General features: G+C 44.5%; 1 long non-coding RNA gene across 1 annotated transcript in view; it reads right to left on the bottom strand.

Moving 5' to 3' along the window:
* The window catches only part of LOC119919629, a 263,698-nt gene that overhangs the window by 160,538 nt on the left and 76,205 nt on the right, over nucleotides 1-26,955 (bottom strand). Inside the window, exon 2 of the long non-coding RNA XR_005447709.1 lies at nucleotides 15,575-15,709. This is a non-coding gene — a long non-coding RNA (uncharacterized LOC119919629). The remainder of the gene's footprint in view (nucleotides 1-15,574; nucleotides 15,710-26,955) is intronic.

Below are 26,955 nucleotides of genomic sequence, written 5' to 3'. Positions count from 1 at the left end.
GTGCTCCTGACTCCACTGAATGCCTTAGAAGTGGAACTGTTTTGTCTAGAATCTCTGAGCCCTTGGAAGATCCTGGGGCTTATACTGTAGCCCCAGTGATGTCCTCCAAGTATCAGGCACCTGTGGATTTGGTAAATGGGTACATTGCTACTTCATGAAATTGGAACCTTCCTCAAGAGTCATCTCCACCACTCCTTACTCCCTGAGGCAGGAGAAAGCCCAAGCTGATCTAAACACCCTTTTCTACTTAGTTTGGGTAATGGGGCTTCCGTGAGAGACCTCTGGTTCTACCTCTGGCCTGGAACACCCTCCCTCTTCAGAATCCACAGACAACTACTCTCCCCACCTTCAAAGCCTTACTTAAGGCATATCTCTTCCAAGAGGCCGTTCCCAACTAAGATCTCATTTCCTCTTACCCCATTCCTTTCTTTGCCACCCTTGAACTTTGATTTGCACCCTTCATTCAACCTTCCCTCAGCCCTTTAGCACTTATGTAAATATCCATTACTTATTTATCTATATTAATTTCTTTCTCCCCCTCTATACTGTAAGTTCACTGTGGGCAGGGACCGTGTCTACCAACTCTGTTGTGTTATATTTCCCCAGGCATGTAATTCAGTGTTCTGCACAGGCAGCGCTCAATAATTTTTTTAATGGTATTTGTTAAACACTTTCTATGTGCCAGGCACTGTATTAAGCACTGGGGAAGATACAAACTAATCAGGTAAGACACAATTCATGTCCCACATGGGGCTCACAGTCTTGATCTCCATTATACAGATGAGGTAACTGAGACCCAGAGAAGTGAAGTGACTTGCCCACGCTCACACAGCAACAAGTAGCAGAGCTGGGATTAGTACCCAGTTCATTCTGACTTCCAGGCCCGGGCCATGCTGCTTCTCATAGGCCATGCTGTTTCTCATAAATACCACTGATTGACTGATTGAGACCTACATGGTCACCCCCATCAGGTCCTGATTGCCCAAGGCTGGTAGGAACTCAGAAATTCCAGGCTCTGAACACTCCAGTTAAGCAACCCAGGAGGAGATGTAGCCACTGTACATAAAGGTACGTCTGGAAAATGGCTGAGTGGATGGCAGAGTCACTGTCTGGTGCACTGGCCCTACCCTCAAAAGGCTAAATTGTGAGGAGGAGGCTGTTATTCTTCTCCCATGCTTGACTTAATTTAACACTTAACCCAGAGTGGGAAGTGTCCAAAATTTTAAGAGCCTCTCTTCTGTGTGCCTTAGTGGATAGAGCATGGGTCTGGGAGTCAGAAGGACCTGGGTTCTAATTCAGGCTCCGCCACTTTGCTGTGTGACCTTGGGCAAGTCACTTTACTTCTCTGGGCCTCAGTTACCTCATCTGTAAAATGGGGATTAAAAGCGTGAGCCCCAAGGGGGACAGGGATTGTGTCCAACCTGATTAAGGTGTACCTACCCCAGTGCTTAGAACAGTGCTTGGCACATAGTAAGCACTTTACAAGTACCATAATAATAATAATAATACTGCACCAGAACGAGAATGTGACACATTACTACCACAATGGAATAACTGTTTTTCAAATATTTCTATATTATTTTAACACAGGTCTTACAGGAAAAATGACATACAGACTCTTTGGCAAATCCTTTATTCCCTGAGGTGACGTAAAAATATTTTGTACTATAGATGAAAAAAGCAAATGAATATCAACAAATACAAAACGAACACCTCCTTATTACCAATAAAACAATTAGAACTAGTTATTCTTCTTTCTGTATTTCTTCATTTACCAAACAACTCAAAACATACTTTTTAACCCAATTGATTTTAATGAACTGTTGAGCTCACCTCTAAAATATGTCTTCCCAAATAACCTACAAATCAGATAACTCTGGGTCTTCTTCTATTCTCCATCTCCACCCACTCCCTTGGAGAACTCATTTGCTCCCAAGGCTTCAACTACCAACTCTATGTGGATGATTACCCAACCTACATCTCCAGCCCTGATCCTTCATTTCCTCCTGCCTTCAGTAAATCTCTACTTGGATGTCCCACAGACACCTCAAACTTAACATATCCAAATCCCTATCTTCCTACCCAAACCCTGCCCTCCCCCAACTTTCCCGTCACTGTAATAATAATAATAATAATAATAATCATAACAATTATGGTACTTGTTAAGTGCTTACTATGTGCCAAGCATTGTTCTAAGAGCTGGGATAGATACAAGTTAATCAGGTTGGACACAGTCCCTGTCCTACATGGGGCTCCCGGTCTTAAATCCCATTTTACAGATGGGGTAACTACAGCCCTAGGCCACACAGCAAACAGGTGGCAGAGCTGGAATTAGAGACCATGACCTTCTGACTCCCAGGCCTCTGGTCTATCAACTACGCCATGTAGCCAGCACCACCATTCCCCGTCTCGCAAGCTGTAACCGTGGCATTACCCTCGACTCATCTCTCTCATTCAACCCACATATTCAATCTGTCACCAAATCCTGTTGGTTCAACCTTCACAACATTGTTAAATCTATCCTTTCCTCTCCATCCAAACTGCTACCATGTTGATCCAAGCACTTATTCATTCATTCATTCATTCATTCATTCAATTGCATTTATTGAGCACTTACTGTGCTGAGCACTGTACCAAGCGCTTGGGAAGTTGGCAACATATAGAGACGGTCCCTACCCAAAAATGGGCTCACAGTCTAGAATCAATCAATCAATCGATCAATCAATCAATCAATCATATTTATTGAGCACTTACTGTGTGCAGAGCACTGTACTAAGCGCTTGGGAAGTACAAGTTGGCAAAATATAGAGACAGTCCCTACCCAACAGTGGGCTCACAGTCTAAAAGGGGGAGACAGAGAACAAAGCCAAACATACTAACAAAATAAAATAAATAGAATAGATACATATAAGTAAATAAATAAATAAATAAATAGAGTAATAAATATGTACAAACATATACATATATACAGGCGCTGTATATAGAATGGGGAGACAGAGAACAAAACAAAACATGTTGACATGTCATCAGAATAAATAGAAATAAAGCTAGATGCACATCATTAACAAAATAAATAGAATAGTAAATGTGTACAAGTAAAATAAATAGAGTAATAAATCTGTACGAACATATATACAGGTGCTGTGGGGAAGGGAAGGAAGTAGGGTGGGGGGGATGGGGAGGAGAAGAGGAAAAAGGGGGCTCAGTCTAGGAAGGCCTCCTGGAGAAGGTGAGCTCTCAGTAGGCCTTTGAAGGGAGGGAGAGAGCTAGCTTGGTGGATGTGCGGAGGGAGGGCATTCCAGGCCAGGGGGAGGACATGGGCCGGGGGGGTCAACAGTGGGACAGGTGAGAACGGGGTACAGTGAAGCTTTACTACTGCATCAGCCTCCTAGATGTCCTCCCTGGCTCCTGTCTCTCCTCACTTCAGTCCATATTTCACTCTGCTGCCCAGATCATTTTTATACAAAACCATTCAATCCATGTCTCACCATTCCTTAAGAACCTACAGTGGTTGCCCATCCACCTCTGCATCAGGCAGAAACTCATCACCATTGGCTTTAAAGCACTCAATCACCTTGCCCCCTTTCTACCTTACCTCTCTGATTTCCTACTATAACCCAGGCCATACACTTCGCTCCTCCAATGCCAACCTATTCACTGTACCTCAATCTCATCTATCTTGAAAGGATCTATCAATCTCATCTATCCGAGCCTGCCCAGCCCGCACCCTCCACTCCTCTGCCGCTAATCTCCTCACCGTGCCTCGTTCTCGCCTGTCCTGCCGTCGACCCCTGGCCCACGTCATCCCTCTGGCCTGGAATGCCCTCCCTCCGCACATCCGCCAAGCTAGCTCTCTTCCTCCCTTCAAGGCCCTACTGAGAGCTCACCTCCTCCATGAGGCCTTCCCAGACTGAGCCTCCTTCCTCTCCCCCTCGTCCCCCTCTCCATCCCCCCGCCTTACCTCCTTCCCTTCCCCACAGCACCTGTATATATGTAAATATGTTTGTACGTATTTATTACTCTATTTATTTATTTATTTTACTTGTACCTATCTATTCTATTTATTTTATTTTGTTAATATGTTTGGTTTTGTTCTCTGTCTCCCCCTTATAGACTGTGAGCCCATTGTTGGGTAGGGACTGTCTCTATATGTTGCCAACTTGTACTTCCCAAGCGCTTAGTACAGTGCTCTGCACACAGTAAGCGCTCAATAAATACGATTGATTGATTGATTGATTGATCTATCTATCTTCTAGAGAAGCAGTGTGGCTAAGTGGCAAGAGCCTGGGCTTGGGAGTCAGAAGACATGGGTTCTAATCCTGGCTCTACCACTTATCTGCTGTGTGACCTTGGGAAAGCCACTTAACGTCTCTGTGCCTCAGTTACCTCATCTGTAAAATGGGGATTGAGACTGTGAGCCCCAAGTGGACAACTTGATTACCTTGCATCTACCCTAGCGCTTAGGACAATTCTTGGCACATAGTAAGTGCTTAACAAATGCCATAATTATTATTATTATTACTATTATTGCCACCATCCTTTTGCCCATGTCCTGCTTCTGGTCTGGAACTCCCTCCCCCTTCATATCTGATAGACAATCACTCTTCCCACCTTCACCGCAGTGTGACTTAGTGGAAAAAACATGGGCCTTGGAGTCAGAGGACCTGGAATCTAATCCCAGCTCTGTCATGTGCCTGCTGTGTGACTTTGGGCAAATCATTTATCTTCTCTGTGCCTGTTGCCAAATCTGTAAAATAGGAATTCAATACCTATTCTCTTTCTTCCTTAAGATTGTAGGCCCAAGGACTGTGTCTGACCTGATTATCTTGTATACTCCCAGTATTTAGAACAGTGCTTGATTTCTACATCCCAGCCCACATACTCCGCTCCTCTGGCACTAACCTTCTCACTTTGCCTCGTTCTCGCCTGTCCCACCATCGACCCCTGGCCCGCGTCCTACCTCTGGCCTGGAATGCCCTCCCTCCTCAAATCTGCCAACCTAGCACACTTCCCCCCTTCAGAGCCCTACTGAAGGCTCACCACCTCCAGGAGGCCTTCCCAGACTAAGCCACTCTTTTTTCTTCAGCTCCCCCTCCCCTCCCCATCTCCCCAGCTTGCTCCCTTTGTTCTACTCCGCACCCACCCCACAGCACTGTGTATATATGTACATATCTATAATTCTATTTATTTATAATTAGTGCCTGTTTACTTGTTTTGATGTGCATATATCTACAATTCTATTTATTTATATTGATGCCTGTTTACTTGTTTTTATGTCTATCTCTCTGCTTCTAGATGGATGAGCCCATTGTGGGCAGGGATTGTCTCTCTTTGTTGCTGAATTGTACTTTGAGAAGCAGCGTGGCTTAGTGGCAAAAGCACAGGCTTGGAAGTCAGAGGACCTGGGTTCTAATCCCAGCTCCACCACTTGTCTGCTGTGTGACCTTGAACAAATCACTTAACGTCTCTGGGCCTCAGTTACCTCATCTGTAAAATGGGGATTAAAAGTGTGAGCCCCACATGGGACAACCTGATTACCCTGTATCTACCGCAGCACTTAGAACAGTGGTTGGCACATAGTAAGTGCTTAACAAATACCATAATTATTATTATTACATTCCATGCGCTTAGTACAGTGCGCTGCACACAGTAAGTGCTCAATAAATACGATTGAATGAATGAACAATTTAATGAACATAGTAAGCATTTAATAAATACTACAATTATCTTATCATTGTCATCATAATTACTATTATCATCATTAATGATAAAAGCACAACTCATCCAAGAGGTCTTCCCCAACAGAGCTTCCAATTCCTCTTCTCCTACTCCCTGCTGCATCGCTCTTGCATTTGGATTTGCACCCTTTATTCACCATCCCCTCAGCCCCACAGCACTTATGTATACATCCATAATTTATTTGTTTATATTACTGTTTGTCTCCTCCTCTAGACTGCAAGCTCCATGTGGGCAGGGAACGTGTCTACCAACTCGGTTATACCGTACTTTCCCAAGCGCCTAGTACAGTGCTCTGCACACAATGAGTGCACAATTAATATGATTGATTGATTGAACTTATAAGAAAACTAACTATAAATCATCATCATCTTTGGCTACTTAAATAACAAAAATACTGCATTATTCTTCTATATTCTTATAATTTAAAGAACTTTTCAGCCCAAATCTCAATGCCCCAGGAGGGAATGGGGATCACACCTCCACGGGTTTATGTGAGGTGAAGAAAATGCATCCTTTGCCTTTCTGTACCCTCTCCCCTCATCTTCCCGCTCTCACCCAAAGGGATACTGGTCTCCTACAAGGGACTATGGCCACAGACAAAACCAACTCATTTGGGCTCATTTGGGGCTTGGCTCAGAGCAATAAGGGGCTAAGCCAGGGAGCATGTTGCTTCAGTGATAATGGCACAGCATTTCCGTTCAATGACATTTTTGGTAGAGTGATTTTCAACACCCAGCAAAGCTTTTTCTTGGATGCTGAAGAACAGGAAAACGGAAAAATCCCAAGAAAAAGCCTCAAAGAATCATAATGGAAGTCAGAAAGAGGAACACAGAGGGAGAAAAAAAAGAGCTCTCCATGATTATACAGTGCTTTCATTCACTGATCTTGATTCTTCTCTATCCTGGGGTGGCTTCTAAAGTGATGGGAAAGAGAAGCAGTATGGTTTAGTGGATAGAGCATGGGCCTGTGAGTCAGAAGGACCTGGGTTCTAATCCCAGCTCTGCCATGTGTCTACTGGGTGACCTTAGGCAAGTCGCTTAATTTCTCTGGGCCCCAGTAACTCCATCTGGAAAGTGGGGGTTCAAAAAAAATGCTGGTATTTTTTAAGCACTTACTATGTGCCAAACACTATTCTAAACCTTGGGATAGATACAAGGTAATCAGGTTGTCCCATGTGGGGCTCACAATCTTAATCTCCATTTTTCTGATGAGGTAACTGAGGCACAGAGTAGTTAAGTGGCTTGCCCAAGGTCACACAGCACAAGTGGCAGAGCTGGGATTAGAACCCACGTCCTCTGACTCCCAAGCCCGTGCACTTTCCATTAAGCCACACTGCTTCTCCAAGAAGATTAAGATTGTGACAGGGACTGTGTCCAACCTGATTGACTTGTATCTACTCCAGTGCTTAGAACAGTGCTTGACACATAGTAAGCACTCAACAAGTACCATTATTATCATTATTAATGTTACTATAAATCAATCAATCAATCGTATTTATTGAGCACTTACTGTGTGCAGAGCACTGTACTAAGCACTTGGAAAGTACAAGTTGGCAACATATAGAGATGGTCCCTACCCAACAGTGGGCTCACAGTCTAGAAGGGGGAGACAGACAACAAAACAAAACATATTAACAAAATAAAATAAATAGAATAGATATGTACAAGTAAAATAAATAAATAAATAGAGTAATAAATATGTACAAACATATATACATATATGCAAGTGCTGTGGGGAAGGGAAGGAGGTAAGGTGGGGGGGTGAAGAGGGGGAGGAGGAGGAGAGAAAGGAGGGGGCTCAGCCTGGGAAGGCCTCCTGGAGGAGGTGAGTTCTCAGTAGGGCCTTGAAGGGAGGAAGAGAGCTAGCTTGGCAGATGGGCAGAGGAAGGGCATTCCAGGCCCGGGCGATAACGTGGGGCGGGGGTCGATGGTGGGACAGGCGAGAACGAGGCACGGTGAGGGGATTAGCAGCAGAGGAGCGGACTGTGCGGGCTGGGCTGTAGAAGGAGAGAAGGGAGGTGAGGTAGGAGGGGGCGAGGTGATGGAGAGCCTTGAAGCCAAGGGTGAGGAGTTTCTGCCTGATGCGCAGGTTGATTGGTAGCCACTGGAGATTTTTGAGGAGGGGAGTAACATGCCCAGAGCGTTTCTGGACAAAGACAATCCGGGCAGCGGCGTGAAGTATGGATTGAAGTGGGGAGAGACAAGAGGATGGGAGATCGGAGAGGAGGCTCATACAGTAGTCCAGACGGGATAGGATGAGAGCTTGAACAAGCAGGGTAGCAGTTTTGATGGATAGGAAAGGGCGGATCTTAGCAATGTTGCGGAGGTGAGACCGGCAGGTTTTGGTGACGGCTTGGATGTGAGGGGTGAACGAGAGAGTGGAGTCGAGGATGACACCAAGGTTGCGGGCCTGTGAGACGGGAAGGATGGTAGTGCCGTCAACAGTGATGGGAAAATCAGGGAGAGGGCAGGGTTTGGGAGGGAAGACAAGGAGTTCAGTCTTGGACATGCTGAGTTTTAGGTGGCAGGCAGACATCCAGATGGAGATGTCCTGAAGGCAGGAGGAGATGCAAGCCTGGAGGGAGGGGGAGAGAGCAGGGGCAGAGATGTAGATTTGGGTGTCATCAGCGTAGAGATGATAGTTGAAGCCGTGGGAGCGAATGAGGTCACCAAGAGAGTGAGTGTAGATCGAGAACAGAAGGGGACCAAGAACTGAACCTTGAGGAACCCCCACAGTAAGGGGATGGGAGGGGAAGGAGGAGCCTGCAAAAGAGACTGAGAATCAACGACCGGAGAGATAAGAGGAGAACCAGGAGAGGACGGAGTCTGTGAAGCCAAGGTTGGATAGCGTGTTGAGGAGAAGGGGGTGGTCCACAGTGTCAAAGGCAGCTGAATGGTCGAGAAGGATTAGGATAGAGTATGAGCCGTTGGATTTGGCAAGCTGGAGGTCATTGGTGACCTTTGAGAGGGCAGTTTCCATGGAATGTAGGGGACAAAAGCCAGACTGGAGGGGGTCGAGGCGAGAGTTGGTGTTGAGGAATTCGAAGCAGCGTGTGTAGACGACTCATGCATCCAACCGCCTCACCTCCTGCTTCCAAACTAGTTATTGGGGAGAATTATCTGGCAGCCCTGAGTGGGCCCCATAAAATCACTGCAGATTAAACCAATAGTCACTGTACAATATACAGCAGAATTACTGTAGACAATGGGTCACCCTCAGTACCCTTAACACATACCATTTGGGTGGTGCATATGAGCACTTTCACATTGACCCTGGTTAGCAATGGGGCACCTATGCAGAGGGCAGAAGTGAGTTCATATAAGGGAAGCTTAGGGTTTTCCTCAGCAGTTTTAGGAAGAGGTGGACTAACTTCATTACTCGGTTTACAATTTGAGAAAAGTCTGTCAAACAATTTTAAAGTCACTTTTGTCTAGCTTGACATTCCTCAAGAATTAAGGTTGGTGGTTAGAGCTATAACGGAAGGAAAAAGTCCCTATGTCATTCTCAATTGTAATGAAGAAATACAATACATTCAGACATTAAGCTATTTTAGAGAAAATATTGGAAGTACTGAAACATGAATTATGCCATATTCAATCTTTTATAGAGGTTTGTAAAACCAGATTATCATCCCGGGTCCTATTAAAATGGATGAAACTATTTCCCACTCCTGTTAACATACTGAAATGCATACACACTCTTGGTAGATAACAACCAGCTTGCGAACTCACATGTCTACTTAAAGCAATGCAGTCTGTTTGTAGACTGTGAAGTCCAAGCCTCATTTCCATCAGAATGATTTCTGAAGTATGGTATCAAATGTTTAGGGGCTGGTTTTCCAAAAGAGCTCATGCTCATAAAAAGGTATGCATCATGGTAAAGTACACAATATTTTCTAGTTTTGCTCTGTTCTGTTTATTTTTCCCTCCAGCAATTCTCACTTTGTAAAAAACTTGTCTACAGGGAACTAGGATGGAGCAGCTGCAGGCTCCCTAAGGCCAATACCTAGCAATCAAGTTGTTTACCAAACACTACCATACAGCAAAAAAACAACAACAGAGTGAGACAATTTGCATTTGTTAAAAAAGTTTGGTCCTTTGCCGCAAATTCTATCAGGGGAAAACAGCAAGAGGTTTATAGGAAACTTAAATTGTGCTACTAATATAATGAGACTGATGAATTATAGAATAGGACTTATTCCTGCAACAGTCTTGGGTGGTAGTTCATGCTGTAAAACCAGCACTCGGATTTGGTGCTGTAAAAATGTGTCCAGCACTTTGGAAACAGTGATTAAAGGCCACTATCCCTGAGCACAAATAAACAGTCACAATTATCCGGTCTTTTGCCGGAATTTCCCAGGTGGCAGGGGATTTTAAGCTGGGCTTGAAAGAATTAATGGTAGAAAATGAAATTTAATTAATTGTCCATTAGCTCAATCTTGGTGTTGTAATGCTGATTCAAGGAAAATACATCTAAACTTGAATCGGTAAGTAAAATTTGGACTCTAATGACTCGGACCATCATCAGAAGCATGCCATGTGGCTTGCACAGATGTTTTCATTATTCCTATGTCCCAAAAGGCAGAGTGGCCACATTTTATCAAACAGGTCATATGAGAGACAAATGTGTGTGGTTTTAATCATTTCCTAATTCATTAACTTATTTTCCTTTGGTGCAAATATTCCAGGCATGTAAATGAAACGGGGAAATTGGTTTGACTATCCGTCCCTGAAAATAACTTCTCTATCCTGCGGAATCAAATCCTACCAGGGAAGCAATTGCAAAGAGTTGGCTATGAGTGGTGCTGGACATAAAATTTCCACTCAGAAATAACACATACCATATTTACTTGCATAACTGCCTTCACCGCATAACTGCTCCTCCCCGATTTGGGGGGAGGAAATACAAGATTATTTTTAATACCACAAACATTTTAGCAGTGATGACTGTGAGGAGACTTGTAAAGGAGGAGAACCACAAGGGTTCTAAGAGGGTCAGCAGGGGGAGAGGAGGAGGTCAATTCCCTGCATGCAACAGAAGTAAGAGAAGCAGTCTTAAGTGCCTTCATATTGTTCTTCCTCCTCTCCCCCTTTCCTCCCTTTTATTTCTTCTCTTTTGTTTTTCTCCTGAGACTTGCTAGACTCAATTCCCCAGGTAACAGCCCCTCCCCGTCTAGGGGTTGCGTAAATTGCACCAGAAGTGGGGCAATTATACCAGTGACTATGAAAAATGATTATTCAATCGACTACTTTTTTCTTAAGAACTAACAATTTATACATTATAAGGAATGGTCTTATAATGAAGAAATTCCCGGGAAGAGCTGAATTTAATTCTGTTCAAATACAAGTCAAGGTGGCACAATAAGTTGAGCAAGATTACTGAACACAGTAATATCCCTGAGCATTTGAACAGGAGCTAGGCCTTAGACTTTTGTTTTCTCTACACCCCTCCCCATCCCAACGAAACATTTCACTTCAGCAGTGGTCCCAATATCAGGCCTATTTACATTAGTGCTACTAGTGGAAATAGTCTCCTTTTTTGAGAAAGATTATCTTGAACCAAAATAAAGGGTGCTATCAATCAGTGGTATTTATTGAGTGCTTACTGTGTGCAGATCACTGTACTAAGCACTTGGGAGAGTACAACAGAGTTGGTAGACCTGTTCCCTGACCACAAGCTAACTTACAGTCTAGAGGGGGGAGACTGACATTAAGTTTTAGAGATATGTACACCAGTGCTGTGGGGTTGAGAGTGGGGCGATATCAATGCCCAAGGCCGGGGTAAAGGACTGGGGGTGGGGGGGTGCATTTACCTGCTATTTACCTCATTCTCTCAAAAAGGCACACATATGCAGCCTTGGAGAGGCAGAGAGAGGGTGAGGCTTTCCTTCACTCTGTCCCCAATGTGACTGCTGAGGCAGGTGTGTAAGTCTGGCCAACACCTAAAATGATCAGATTCTCCTGCAGCTCAAGGTAGAAAAGATGGGGCAGGGCCTCTGTGGGTAATCACCACCATCCGATACAGGCGGTCGGCACTGGAGGTTCAAAGATAGGGCAACTGTGACAGCCCAGCCACCCCAAAATTTTCCACTCCTGGACTTGGAGGAATTCTCACCACAGCCAAATGACATTTCCTGACCAGGCTGAAAATTCCCATCAATAGTCAAGAACAGCCAATTCACTCGTAGTAGCAACGGAGGCTCCTCCTATCATTCTTGACCAGTGGCAACAACAGCTGATGCCCCCAGTGTCGCTTTGGCCAAAATATTCTGTCTTGTTGCTGAGGCCTAATATGGGACTCTATTAGGTTCTGCACCTTAGGCCATTCAGAGTGTGTGACTTAGTCCCCCAAAGCAAGACACCTAGTCGCTTACCCATGCCTGCTCCGGGCCGGGTATTTCTCAATGAGAGAAACACTCTTCTGTACATCTAGGCATACCTGGCCCAGAGCTCCTGAGCCTGCTCTGGACATCCCAGAGCAGGTAGCCTGCCAGGTAGCAAGAATTTCAACCCAATTTCATTCCCAAATGGTGCCATAGGCCATGGAGAATGTTTGGGGTGTGCCATGTGCAACAATAATGCATGTATGCCTGAGCTTGGGTAAGCCAGAGCATATGATGGAGAAGTCTTAGTATGTTTAAGCACCCTGGCTCATTGTTAATTGTTAATTAACAAACATTAACTCTATAACAAAATTGTTAAATCGTTAACAATCGTTAATTGTTAATCAAGCAGACCACCTCCAGTGGAAGACCAAGTAGACAGCAAATCGAGCACTAGTAGGTTATTGCAACCTGTAACCTATTTTGTGTAAACCCATACTCTTGCCCCAAGACTGCTATGTAAACGACTTTTTGTGTCACTACAACGTAACTAAAAAGTTAATGCTCCCCCTCCCCCCTCGATATTGATTGGCTCCAGGTTTCCCTGCAGTTGTGGAAAAATATCACAACTGCCTGCAATTTAAAAGCAGGCAAATGTACATATTCCATATTCCTCAAATCATTATATAAGCAATTGTACACAATCTTCAGTGGTAATTCTGTGCTAGGAGCTAAGGCATTTCACTTTCTTCCCCTCCTTTCTCCATGGGCCATCGCTTGCTGAGAGAGCACTTCCTTCAACCTTCCCCACCTACATGCAACTGTTAGAAGAGTGAGTGGATCCCAGTCCAGGGAGAGTTTCAGGATAGAAGAGAAAGGGGTGGATGCAATTTTTTTTTACCTCTGCCCATGCCATGTTTGTTTCTCTCCCTCTCCTTCCATTAATGGAGTGGGACAGCCCTGACCTTCTGGATTGCATTCCAGCACCATAAACGGCCTTTGGGAGTAGGAGTGGGGGGACTTCGCAGCCAGGGCAGCAGTAAGGTTGAAAAAAGAGGAAGAAGCATAGGAGAACAAGGAGAAAGGGGAGAAGGAACTTGAGAAAGGGTAGAAGAAATACGAGGAAGGGTAGTCTCCTTCACGGGCTCCTCCTCCCCCTCCCATCCCCTTACTGTAAGGGGTTCCTCAAGGATAGTTCTTGGTCCCCTTCTGTTCTCCATCTATACTCACTCCCTTGGTGAACTCATTGGCTCCTATGGCTTCAACTATCATCTCTACGCTGATGACATCCAAAGCTACATCTCCACCCCTGTTCTCTCTCCCTCCGTCCAAGCTCGTATCTCCTCCTGCCTTCAGGACATTTCCATCTGGATATCTGCCCACCATCTAAAACTCAGCATGCCCAAGACTGAGCTCATTGTCTTCCCTCCCAACCCCTGTCCTCTCCCTGACTTTCCTGTCACTGTAGACAGCACTACCATCCTTCCCGTCTCACAAGCCCACAACCCTGGTGCCATCTTGAATCTGCTCTTTCATTCACCCCACCTAACCAATCCGTCACCAAAACCTGCCGGTCTCACCTCCACAATATCACCAAGATCTGCCCTTTCCTCTCCAACCAAACCGCAACCTTGCTGGTTCAGTCTCTCATCCTATCCCAACTGGATTACTGCATCAGCCTCCTCTTTGATCTCCCATCCTCCTGTCTCTCCCCGCTTCAGTCTATACTTCACTCTGCTGCCCGGATTTTCTTTGTACAGAAACACTCTGGGCACGTCACTCCCCTCCTCAAAAATCTCCAGTGGTTGCCTATCAACCTTCGAATCAAGCAAAAACTCCTCACTCTCGGCTTCAAGGCTCTCCATATCCTCGCCCGTTCCTACATCACCTCCCTCCTTCCTACCTCACCTCCCTTCTCTCCTTCTATAGCCCAGCCCACACACTCCATTCCTCTGCTGCTAACCTCCTCACTTTGCCTCGTTCTCGCCGGTCCCGCCGTCGACCCCTGGCCCACGTCCTAACTCTGGCCCAGAATACTCTCCCTCCACACATCCGCCAGATTGGCTCTCTTCCTCCCTTCAAAGCCCTACTGAGAGCTCACCCCCTCCAGGAGGCCTTCCCAGACTGAGCCCCCCTCTTTTCCTCTGCTCCTCCTCCCCTCCCCACCCCTCTCCCCTCCCTCTGCTCTTCCCCTCCCCACAGCACTTGTGTATATTTGTACATATTTATTACTCTATTTTATTAAGGAAGTATATATAGCTATAATTCTATTTATTCTGTTGGTATTGACACCTGTCTACCTGTTTTTTTTTGTTTTTTTGCCTGTCTCCCTCTTCTAGACTGTGAGCCCCTTGTTGGGTAGGAACAGTCCCTATATGTTGCCAATTTGTACTTCCCAAGCACTAAGTACAGTGCTCTGCACACAATAAGCGCTCAATAAATACGAATGAATGAATGAATGAATGAATGAATGAATGAAAGCTGCCTGATCTCTGCTTCTGGGGCACTATCACCACCACTGCTATTGCCAAGGCTGTTCCTTGGAGGGTCTGTGCAGCCAGAAATTCCAAATAACAGTCCAGAAAAGGCCAGTTCACCCAAGGAGGCCATCATCAGTGCATCTGCTGCCATACAGCAGTGGTGGAAATACTGGAGGACAGCGGCAAAGGACAGCAGTGGTCAGAAGACAGTGAATGGCAGTTCAACGAATCTCCTCTCAACCTCACTGTTTCAATTAATTAATTCATTATTTTTGGTATTTGTTAAGTGCTTGTTATATGCCGAGGACTGCACTTAAGCACTAATAACTAAGTGTTAACCGTGTCCTACCAATAATCAGATCAATCTCACAGTCTAAGTGGGAAGGAGATCATTACTGAACCCCATTTTACAGATGAGGAAACTGAGACATAAAGAAGTGAAGTGACTTGCCCAAGGTCACCCTGCAGGCAAGTGGTGGAACCAGGATTAAAACTCAGGCCCTCTGACTCCCCGGCCCGTGCTCTTTTCAGTAGGCCGTGTTGCGCCTCTCTTTTATTTTCCTCTCCCTTCTTCCTTACTCGTCCCTGCTCCTCTCACTCTTTCCTCTCTCTTCCTTTTGTTTTCCCAGAGAAGCAGCATGGCTCAATGGAAAGAGCACGGGCTTGGGAGTCAGAGGTCATGGGTTCTAATCCTGACTCTGCCAATTGTCAGCTGTGTGACTTTGGGCAAGTCACTTAACTTCTCTATGCCTCAGCTACCTCATCTGTAAAATGGGGATGAAGACCGTGAGCCCCATGTGGGACAATCTGATCACCTTGTATCCTCCTCAGCGCTTAGAACAGTGCTTTGCACGTAGTAAGTGCTTAACAAATGCCACTATTATTATTATTATCATTATCTCTGCCCCTCATCAATTTCCCTTTCTCCATTGCTCTTTCAACATTTCTTTCTCTCTGTTTCTCTTTCTATCTCCAACCATTTAGACTCCATCTTTCTCCCATCTTGAGCCCCTGGGAATTTGGTCACAGTTACCTTTTGATTCTCTCTCTGATCCCCACTCTCTCTGTCTTACAATGGATCTGCTGATTCAGAATCTCCTGCTGTGTGTATTTCTCTCTCTCTTCTCTTTGTGTGTCTCCTCAAGCCAAGCCTACAGGAGCCGACCACCTGGACATCAATGAAGAGAAAATAAGAAGAAACGATTCAGGACAGGAATGCCAATTTTTCTGTAAGAAAAGAAGAGCACTAGGGAACAATTGCTCCCTCAGGACTGGGTGGGGGAGCAAAGTCATTTTCTTTTCCTCCATTTCACTGGGTATTTTCAAAATGGGAGGGGCCCAAAGGAGATCCCACTCCCAAGTACTGACATTCTAAGTGGCAAGGAATGCTACCAGCATGGCACAATTTATGCTCTCAGCTCTCTCAGATTGACTCTTTGGTGGTAAAAGTAATAGGATTTTCCCCATGCCTAATTGGCCACAGTGGCTATTATCCCTCTTGCTCCCATGAAGTTGGTGCCCTTACTTCTAAACAGATGAACGGTGAAAGGGAGAAAAGGCAAGCCCAAAATGTTAGCTCAAGCAGAAGTTCCAGAGCACCGCCCCTGCCCCCCAGCCCCGGGTGCTTCCCAGTAGTGGGCCAAGCCGAGGCGCGGGCTCACCCCCTCCCAGAGAGATCCAGCCTCGCCTCCCTAGCAGTGGTGACTCAGCCAGGACTGGTCCCGCCCGCAGTGGCCGTCTCCTCCTGCCTCTTATCTCTTCTGCTAGGAGAGGACTGGTCTCGCATTCTCAGGTGTCACTTTTCAAGCTGGTACCCTGGCTCCCCCAGTGATGGCTGACTAGCCAGACTAGCCTGCCCCCCCAAGACCTGCATTACTGGCCCAGCCAGCCCGGAGAAGCCTCCTCTCCTTCTGTCAGTGTAGAGTTCATTGGACAGTCAATCTCTAGCTGTGTGGTTGCCCTCGCTCTGTCTTCCTCTCCTCTCTGTTCCTAACACCTCTTCATGCTCTTTGTTCCGGTCTCCTGCTCTGTCTTTCTCTCTAGGGCTCTTTCCTGCCATTCGTTAATTATGGTATTTGTTAAGCTAAGCATACATAGGGTGCACTTAACAAATACCATGATTATTATTATCATTATTACTAGCATTATTATGTGCCAAGCACTGTTCTAAGCGCTGGGATAGATACAAGATAATCAGGCCAGACAAAGCCCCTGTCCCACATGAGGCTCACAGCCTACGGGGTGGCAGAACAGGTATTAAATCCCCATTTTACAGATGAGAAAACTGAGGCACAGAGAAGCTAAGTGACTTGTGCGAGATCATACAGCAGGCAAGTGGTGGAAACAGTATTAGAGAAGCAAAGTCCCCTGACTCCTAAACCCATGCTCTCTCCACCAGACCATGCTGCCATTTAATCACCTGCCCTCCCAAAAATGTTGCCTCCTCTTTTAGCCCATGTTCCAAGTGAAGTATTGGAATCTATGGCATGCTGAACAACACAGCAAAGCCATGGTAATGGTCCACATGAGCCAAGCCCTGGAGGTGATAAAAATGCTGCCTTAAAACTGGAAGAATTAGAGCTGGTTTTAGCAAATGTGCAGGCTTACGCAGTACAGCTTTAACATACTCTCCACACATCAAATTTCTAATTACACAGAAGTCTGCATGTACAGTCCTTCCTAGTGAGTTGTGACTGCACAAGGACAGTCAGGCATGTGTGATTTCTTTGCATATACAAGATGGAGCACCCCAAACCACCCTTCTAGGAACTACTACTGTCCCTTTGGCTTGCAGCCTTTGCCAATCCCAACCCATCCAAGCCATAGCCTGACCCATGTGACATTTTACTTGCCACTATTAGCACCACCTGCAGAAGGTGATCCAACTGAGCCCCATACCTCTCCACCATTATTCCCGCTCACCAAAATAAATCAAAAGTAAAATGAAATTGTTCACATGTTCTCTATTTGGCATGTGGCTGAAGTTGTCCTATCTCTACTTAATTGAAATGTATATTTATAAAAGAGCAGGGTGGAAATGGCTTTTTCTGGATAAACATTTCTAAACAATCTACAGAACCTGCACTAATATAAAAGTAATGTCTCATCTATGTAGATTTTTTAACTTCCTTACTTTCTTTCACTATTTTACTTTCTTTGGGGACATTTAAAAAATAATAAATAAGACATAAAAATGGAACAATAAATGAGTCTTTCTTTCACAGCATAACCCATAAATAAAATTGTGCCAAATCAATGCAAAAACAGATTCTGAAGTATGAACTATGATTAAATACTCGATTATGTCAGGTAGTGACATGTACTTGCTCACAGCATATTCATTATAATATATCAACCGAACTGCACTTTTATAAAACTTTACTGTCATTTTACTCAGCGTTACTGAAAGGTTCTTCTTTCCATGAAAATATCTAAATTGAACCAAATAACATGTGCTAAATAACTTCATAAATTCTTGTGTATGATACAACAAGTACTTGAAATTCTTATCTACTGTGCACTTTAGCTCAAAGACTGATGTTTTATGTTCCCCTGCAGTGCACGGGGATCCTGCTGGTTTGGCCAGACTATGAAAATAAGCTTCAAATGACCAAATGCACTGCAACGTTAAAAGTAGGAACCAAACCAGACACAACAAACCACAGTACAGTCAGCCTAGCTTGTCATAATTCATGTGTGGGGAATTCAACTGTAATAGCATTTACTGAGTGCTAAATTTCCACCACTGGCACATTCCATACAAAATGTCAACTTTTGAAAAGTTACTGATAAGACTCTCCTGATTAGAAGTCCACAAGATGTATCATTAATCAAAAAATATTTATCTCACTATGCAAACAGTCTTGTCTGTGCTATAGAACAGTACACAGTTTGAGGCAAGACATAAAACCTAGTTATCAAAGTTATAAAATATGTATTCTAGACACCTGAGTCTTTTATTAACTCCACAATGATCACCACAATATCCAGAAATGTAATGTGTACCATTGTCCTTATGCACTGTTTAACGTTTACTACATTTTTTCAAGTGTGACTATCCAATCCGTCACCAAAACCTGCCGGTCTCACCTCCGCATCATCGCCAAGATCCACCCTTTCCTCTCCATCCAAACCGCTACCTTGCTGGTTCAATCTCTCACCCTATCCCAACTGGATGACTGCATCAGCCTCCTCTCTGATCTCCCATTCTCCTGTCTCTCCCCACTTCAGTCTATACTTCATGCTGCTGCCCAGATCCTCTTTGTGCAGAAGCACTCTGGGCATGTTACTCCCCTCCTCAAAAATCTCCAGTGGCTACCAGTCAACCTACGCATCAAGCAAAAACTCCTCACACTCGGCTTCAAGGCTCTTCATCACCTCGCACCCTCCTACCTCACCTCCCTTCTCTCCTTCTACAGCCCAGGCCGCACCCTCCACTGCTCTGCCACTAACCTCCTTACTGTGCCTCGTTCTCGCCTGTCCCGCCATCGAACCCTAGCCCACATCCTCCCCCTGACCTGGAATGCCCTCCCTCCGCACATCCACCAAGCTAGCTCTCTTCCTCCCTTCAAAGCCCTACTGAGAGCTCACCTCCTCAAGGAGGCCTTCCCAGACTGAGCCCTCCTTTTCCTCTTCCCCTCCCCATAGCACTTGTATATATATGTCTGTACAGATTTATTACTCTATTTATTTTACTTGTATATATTTACTATTCTATTTATTTTGCTACTGATGTGCATCTAGCTTTACTTCTATTTATTATGATGACTTGACACCTGTCCACATGTTTTGTTTTGTTGCCTGTCTCCCCCTTCTAGACTGCGAGCCCGTTGTTGGGTAGGGACTGTTTCTATATGTTGCCACCTTGTACTTTCCAAGCGCTTAGTACAGTGCTCTGCACACAATAAGCGCTCAATAAATACGATTGAATGAATGAATTAATGAATGACTATCATATCTGATAAAGGGACTGTATCAAATCTATTCTAGAGCTTTGAAGAGTGCTTGGCATACAGTAAGTGCTTAACAAGTACCATAATTATATAAAATAGACCACAAACACTGCTCATGACTGAAAATGTTTTAAGCAGGAGTTTGATGTCTTCTTATAGCAAGTGTATTAAATCTAAAAGAAAACTTTGGAAAGAGAAAAAACGACCTAGATTTAGTACAGATAAAAGCTGTACCATTATTTACTGAACCCTGAAAGGAGTAACTACACCTTAGTAACACAAAGATTTCAGTGCTGCTTGCAAAAGACCCAAAAATAACTGAGAGATTCAAATTTCACAATAGATAGTGGGCAAGAGATGAAACTTTTGCAACTCTAAAAGTGCTAAAGAATGTAAATTGAAGATGCATCTTTCAGGTTTGGACAGATACTGTTGCAAGAATTTAGTAAACAGATGTGCATTTTCAACACACCATTTGGAGGGGTGGGGGTATAGTTTTAAAGGTTACTATCTCTGGATTATATTCAGCTCCTAACTTTTTTCCACTGAAGCACAACACATTTTAAGAGGGACAGTAACAGAAATATACACTAATTACATATTTGATTTGAGGTGCTTCATTGGAGGAACATAATAGGAGGCTTCAACAGACACTGATTAAAATATACAAAGCAGACACTGAACTGAAAAAAAGTACATGTAAATTTAGATGGAAGGAAATTTCATATTTAGGGAAAAATTTGTCAGCAGATGGTGTAGAAATAGATCAAAACAGAATACAGGCAATTACAAACAGAACTGTTCCAAAAGACAAGAAAGGGTTACAGAAGGCACTGGGCATGCTTAATTTTGTTGGAAAGCACATTCCAAATATGGCACAAGAAACAAGACATTTAAGGTCTTTAGTAAAAAAAAGTGCAGTGATATTGGGAGGAAATTGTTGATTAAAATCAATCAATCAATCAATTGTATTTATTGAGTGCTTACAGTGTGCAGAGCACTGTACTAAGCGCTTGGGAAGTACAAGTTGGCAACATATAGAGACAGTCCCTACCCAACAACGGGCTCACAGTCTAGAAGGGGGAGACAGGCAACAAAACAAAACAAAACATATTAACAAAATAAAATAAATAGAATAGATATGTACAAGTAAAATAAATAAATAAATAGAGTAATAAATATGTACAAACATATATACATCTATACAGGTGCTGTGGGGAAGGGAAGGAGTTAAGACGGGGGGATAGAGAGGGGGACGAGGGGGAGAGGAAGGAGGCTCAGTCTGGGAAGGCCTCCTGGAGGAGGTGAGCTCTCAATAGGGCCTGGAAGGGAGGAAGAGAGCTAGCTTGGCGGATGGGCAGAGGGAGGGCATTCCAGGCCAGGGGGATGACGTGGGCCAGGGGTCGACGGCGGGACAGGCGAGAACAAGGCACGGTGAGGAGATTAGTGGCAGAGGATAATGATAATGATGGCATTTATTAAGCGCTTATTATGTGCAAAGCACTGTTCTAAGCGCTGGGGAGGTTACAAGGCAATCAAGTTGTCCCACAGGGGGCTCACAGTCTCGGAGGGTGCGGGCTGGGCTGTAAAAGGAGAGAAGGGAGGTGAGGTAGGAGGGGGCGAGGTGATGGAGAGCCTTGAAGCCGAGGGTGAGGAGTTTCTGCCTGATGCGCAGATTGATTGGTAGCCACTGGAGATTTTTGAGGAGGGGAATAACATGCCCAGAGCGTTTCTGGACAAAGACAATCCGGGCAGCAGCATGAAGTATGGACTGAAGTGGGGAGAGACACGAGGATGGGAGATCAGAGAGAAGGCTGATGCAGTAGTCCAGACGGGATAGGATGAGAGCTTGAACAAGCAGGGTAGGGGTTTGGATGGAGAGGAAAGGGCGGATCTTGGCAATGTTGCGGAGCTGAGACCGGCAGGTTTTGGTGACGGCTTGGATGTGAGGGGTGAATGAGAGAGTGGAGTCGAGGATGACACCAAGGTTGCAGGCTTGTGAGACGGGAAGGATGGTAGTGCCGTCAACAGTGATGGGAAAGTCAGGGAGAGGGCAGGGTTTGGGAGGGAAGACAAGGAGTTCACGCGGAGGGGTGTAGGGTGTGGAGGGGAAGGAAAGGGAATGAGGGGACAAGGGATTGAGGGGAGGGGGAGGGGAGAGCACTGATACTAAGGTACTTTGATCATAAAAGAGAATTTAAGGATTAACAACAGTCAGGAAGACCACCATACTCTCCATCTTCAAATTTTATCTCCTCCAGGAAGCCTGCCCTGACTAATCACTCAACTCCCCACCCTATTCTCCCACCCTTCTGAGTCACCTATGCACTTAAGTCTGTACACTCTAAGCACTATGATACTCACCCCACACTCACAGCACTTCTCCTTATGCCCTGCTGCTTCCCCTTTCTGTGATTTATCTTAATGTCTCTCTCCCCTACTAGACTGTGAGCTCCTTGAAGACAGGGATCCCATCTACCAACTCCATTGTATTGTACTCTCCCAAGTGGTTAGTACAGTGCTCTGTACAAAGTAAACGTTTAAGGAATACCACTGATTGACATATGGATTGATTGGTGAAGAAATATGGGTGCTGGAGAGACTAATCATTTACACATTTAGTTCTAGGACAACGACAAAGAGACATTTTACTGAAAGAAGGAGGCTACATACAGCAATTGTCTTCTTTTATGAAAAGCATTTCCCCACAGAAATTGATTAGAAAGTATTAATAACTATTTGTAAGAAAAAATTGAGAGTCAAGCCAACAAGAAAATCTTTTTTTTTTCAACTGCCACTATAGGCTATAAAGTTCTGTCATCCTCCAGGGAGATCATTAATTCATTGAGTCAGTCAGTCAGTTGTATTTATTGAGTGCTTACTGTGTGCAGAGCACTGTACTAAGCACTTGGGAGGGTACAATACAACAATAAAGACACATTCCCTGCCCACAATGAGCTTACAGTCTACAGCACACTACCTAGAGCAAATGATGAAAAATACACAAACATGGAGATTGAACTGGACACCACTCATGTAAACCTATTTAAAAAGCATTTTGCAATGTCAGAGAAGAAATATGGAAGATTTTTGCAGAAGCCACCCAAAGCCTCCTATCAAAAACCACACTGAAAAAAAGTGAAGAAAATAACTATGTGGAGCTGTATCACTAAGAGAATTTTGTTCACCTATCAGACATTTAGTCATGAATTAAGTCCAATAGTTAAGATATTTTTCAAAGGTAAGCAAGTAATAGTGCCTACTACCCTGAGATTTTGAATGTTAGCACAAATACATTGGAATCTTATTGGAATAGAGAAATGGAGAAAACAGCAAGGATGCTATGTCTTGGAAAATGAATAGTGACATAAAAAAAGTGTAAAATTTTCTGAAACATGCTGCCTAGATAACCAAGCATTAGATCAAAATACCGAGACACTGGTAAAATGTCAAAATTGTTTAATTTGTGGGAATATGGGAAAACCAATTAATCAATCATATTTACTGAGTGCTTACTGTGTGCAGAGCACTATACTAAGCGCTTGGGAGAGTACAATATAACAATATAGCAGACACATTCCCTGCCCACAACAAGCTTACAATCTAGAGGTGGAGACAGGCATTAATATAAATAAATTACAGATATGTGCCTAACTGCTTTGGAGCTGGGAAGGGGGATGATCCCGTTGTTGGGTAGGGACCATCTCTATATGTTGCCGATTTGTACTTCCCAAGTGCTTAGTACAGTGCTCTGCACACAGTAAGCACTCAATAAATACGATTGAATGAATGAATAAAAGGAGTAAGTCAGAATGATTCAGAAGGGAGGGGAAGAAAAGGAAAAGAGGGCTTAATCAGGGAAGGCCTCTTGGAGGAGATGTGCCTGCAATAAGGCTCTGAAGGAGAAGAGAGTAAATGTCTGTTGGATATGAAGAGGGAGGGTGTTCCAGGCCAGAGACAGGACGTGGGAGAAAGGTTGGCGGTGAGATAGATGAGATCGAGGTACAGTCAGTAGGTTGGCATTACAAGGAGCGAAGTGTACAGGCTGGGTGGTAGTAGGAATCAATCAGTGGCATTTACTGAGCACTTCCTATGTGCAGAGCACTGTGCTAAGCACTTGGGAGAGTATAATGCAACAGAATTAACAGACATGTTCCTGCCCATAACGAGCTGACAGTCTAGATCGGTCAATTACAATTCCAAATTTTCAGATATTTCAATACTGAACAACAACATCAAATGTGATCACTCCAACTGAGATTTATTTACAAAACCCTGTATCCCATTTCAGACTGTGAGCCCGTTGTTGGATAGGGACCATCTCTATATGTTGCCGACTTATACTTCCCAAGTGCTTAGTACAGTACTCTACACACAGTAAGCACTCAATAAATATGATTGAATGAATGAATTTCAGGTTATCCCATATAATGAACCATAACATACCACATGCAATATAGTTCAGAATTTTTACAATATGCTTTCGGATATTATTTCCAACAAAGTCACATGCATTCTGGGATACCCTCAATCAAATGGGTTGGCAGAAAATGGGGTTAAAATAATTAAGAAATTATTTGCAAAAGCAAATGATTCGGGAGGACCTTTATTTGGCAATCTTAAATGATCTAATCATTCCTATGGCAAGAAAGACTTGTTATTTGGGAGAAAAGCCATAGTGAGCCTTTTAACAAATTCAAAAATGAAACAAATGAGGGAGAGGACATTTCATAGAAACAGAAAACATTCTGCCAGAACAGGTGTTTTCACTATGCATTTTGGCTAGAATTTGAGAACGTTCTTTCAACAAAGCGCATCTGTCTGGATACAGCACAATGTGGTGTTGGAAGAAAAGGTTGTGCACATTTACACAACATACGACAAGGAACGAGTACTTACAATCATGTTTTCCTTAACACGGGGTTTTGTAAGAATGTGGCTCCCCCAGACTTTAGGAGTCATGACTGTATTAAGGAACCAAAGTGAAAATTTGGGGTAGGACAGGTAAGTCTCAAAGTCTCCCTAAATCAGAGAAGGATGAAAAAAGTAAATTGTTTAATGAACGTCAACAGGTTGATCTGCGTATTGTTACACAGCAAATGGTGCCAGGATCACCTGAGCTTGAAATGAGAGTCAGATCTCTACACAAGCAACAGAAATGATCACCAACTGGAGAAGACAGCAAGATTTGGGGGTAAACAGAATACAAGAACTAGGACACAGGGCTAGAGTATGGGTGGAAATCTGAAGAATAATGCCAATTTGAGAGGTGAAGAAAATAGGAAAACAAGATAATAAAGGCCAACTGGAATTTTAAGACAGTCTGAAAGTCTAATTAAAGTACTTCAAAGAATCTAAATCATTGGTGAATTTTAGAATATCAAATATGGTAATATTTGTAATAAAGGCGGAAGACACTAATTTCCATGACCAGTTCCTGCAGGGAAAGACCTGGGCCTTCGGATGTCTCTTGTGGCCTTTGCCTTTCATTACTCAGTTTTCACTTCCTAACTCCTAGGATATCCATGGTGAGAAATGGAGATCAGCCTACTTGGGGTGAGATAGCAGAGGCCTTACTATTGCGATATCATCAGCATTCATGATCTGGGCTTAACATTGGATTTTTTTAGTGGATAGGTAGTTATCCAATTTTTTATTCAATAACAGGAAGTGATAACCTCCCATTTAAAATGAAACAGACACCATTTTCTCAGAGGAATAAAACTGAATACTCCTGAGTCCAGGAAGAGCTTGGAGGCCCTAGAGCTCATTCATTCATTCAATCGTATTTATTGAGCGCTTACCGTGTGCAGAGCACTGTACTAAGCGCTTGGGAAGTACAAGTCGGCAACATATACAGACGGTCCCTACCCAACAACGTGCTCACAGTCTAGAAGGGGGAGACAGACAACAAAACAAAACATGTAGACAGGTGTCAAAATCGTCAGAACAAATAGAATTAAAGCTATATGCACATCATTAACAAAATAAATAGAATAGTAAATATGTACAAGTAAAATGAATAGAGTAATAAATCTGTACAAACATGTATACAGGTGCTATGGGAGGGGAAGGAGGTAGGGTGGGGAGGATGGGGAGAAGAGTAAAAGGGGGGCTCAGTCTGGGAAGGCCCCCTGGAGGAAGTGAGCTCTCAGTAGGGCTTTGAAGGGAGGAAGGGAGCTAGCTTGGCGGATGTGTGGAGGGAGGGCATTCCAGGCCAGGGGAAGGACATGGGCCGGGGATCCACGGCGGGACAGGTGAGAATGAGGCACAGTGAGGAGGTTAGTGGCAGAGGAGCGGAGGGTGCGGGCTGGGCTGTAGAAGGAGAGAAGGGAGGTGAGGTAGGAGGGTGCGAGGTGATGAAGTGCCTTGAAGCCAAGGGTGAGGAGTTTTTGCTTGATTCGGAGGTTGACGGGCAGCCACTGGAGATTTTTGAAGAGGGGTGTAATGTGCCCAGAGTGTTTCTGTACAAAGAAAATCCAGGCAGCAGAGTGAAGTATAGACTGAAGTGGGGAGAGACAGGAGGATGGAAGATCAGAGAGGAGGCAGATGCAGTAATCCAGTTGGGATAGGATGAGAGATTGAACCAACAAGGCAGCAGTTTGGATGGAGAGGAAAGGGCGGTTCTTGGTGATGTCGTGGAGGTGACACCGGCAGGTTTTGGTGACGGACTGGATGTGTGGGGTGAACGAGAGAGCGGAGTCGAGGATGACACCAAGGTTGCGGGCTTGTGAGACGGGAAGGATGGTAGTGCTGTCCATAGTGATGGGAAAATCAGGGAGACAGCAGGGTTTGGGAGGGAAGATAAGGAGTTCAGTCTTGGACATACTGAGTTTCAGATGGCAGGCAGACATCCAGATGGAGATGTCCTGAAGGCAGGAGGAGATACAAGCTTGGAGGGAGGGAGAGAGAGCAGGGGCAGAGATGTAGATTTGGGTGTCATCAGTGTAGAGATGATAGTTGAAGCCATGGAAGTGACTGAGTTCACCAAGAGAGTGCGTGTAGATAGAGAACAGAAGGGGACCAAGAACTGACCATTGAGGAACCCCTACAGTGAGGGGATGGGAGGGGGAGGGGGAGGAGGAGCCCGAAAAGGTGACTGAGAATGAACGGCCGTAGAGATAAGAGGAGAACCAGGAGAGGATGGAGTCTGTGAAGCCAAGGATGGATAGCGCGTTGAGGAGAAGGGGGTGATCCACAGTGTCGAAGGCAGCTGAAAGGTGAAGGAGGATTAGGATAGAGTAGGAGCCATTGAATTTGGCAAGAAGAAGGTCATTGGTGACCTTTGAGAGGGCAGTTTCGGTGGAGTGTAGGGGACAGAAGCCAGATTGGCGGGGGTCAAGGAGAGAGTTGTTGTTGAGGAATTCGAGGCAGCGAGTGTAGATGACTCATTCTAGGAGTTTGGAAGGGTAGGGTAGGAGGGAGATAGGATGATAACTAGAAGGGTAGGTGGGATCAAGAG

This window comes from Tachyglossus aculeatus, chromosome X1 (assembly GCF_015852505.1).
Source record: "Tachyglossus aculeatus isolate mTacAcu1 chromosome X1, mTacAcu1.pri, whole genome shotgun sequence".
NCBI lineage: Eukaryota > Metazoa > Chordata > Mammalia > Monotremata > Tachyglossidae > Tachyglossus > Tachyglossus aculeatus.
Note: the sequence above shows the minus strand (reverse complement) of the source record. Positions and strands in the feature narration are given on the sequence as shown.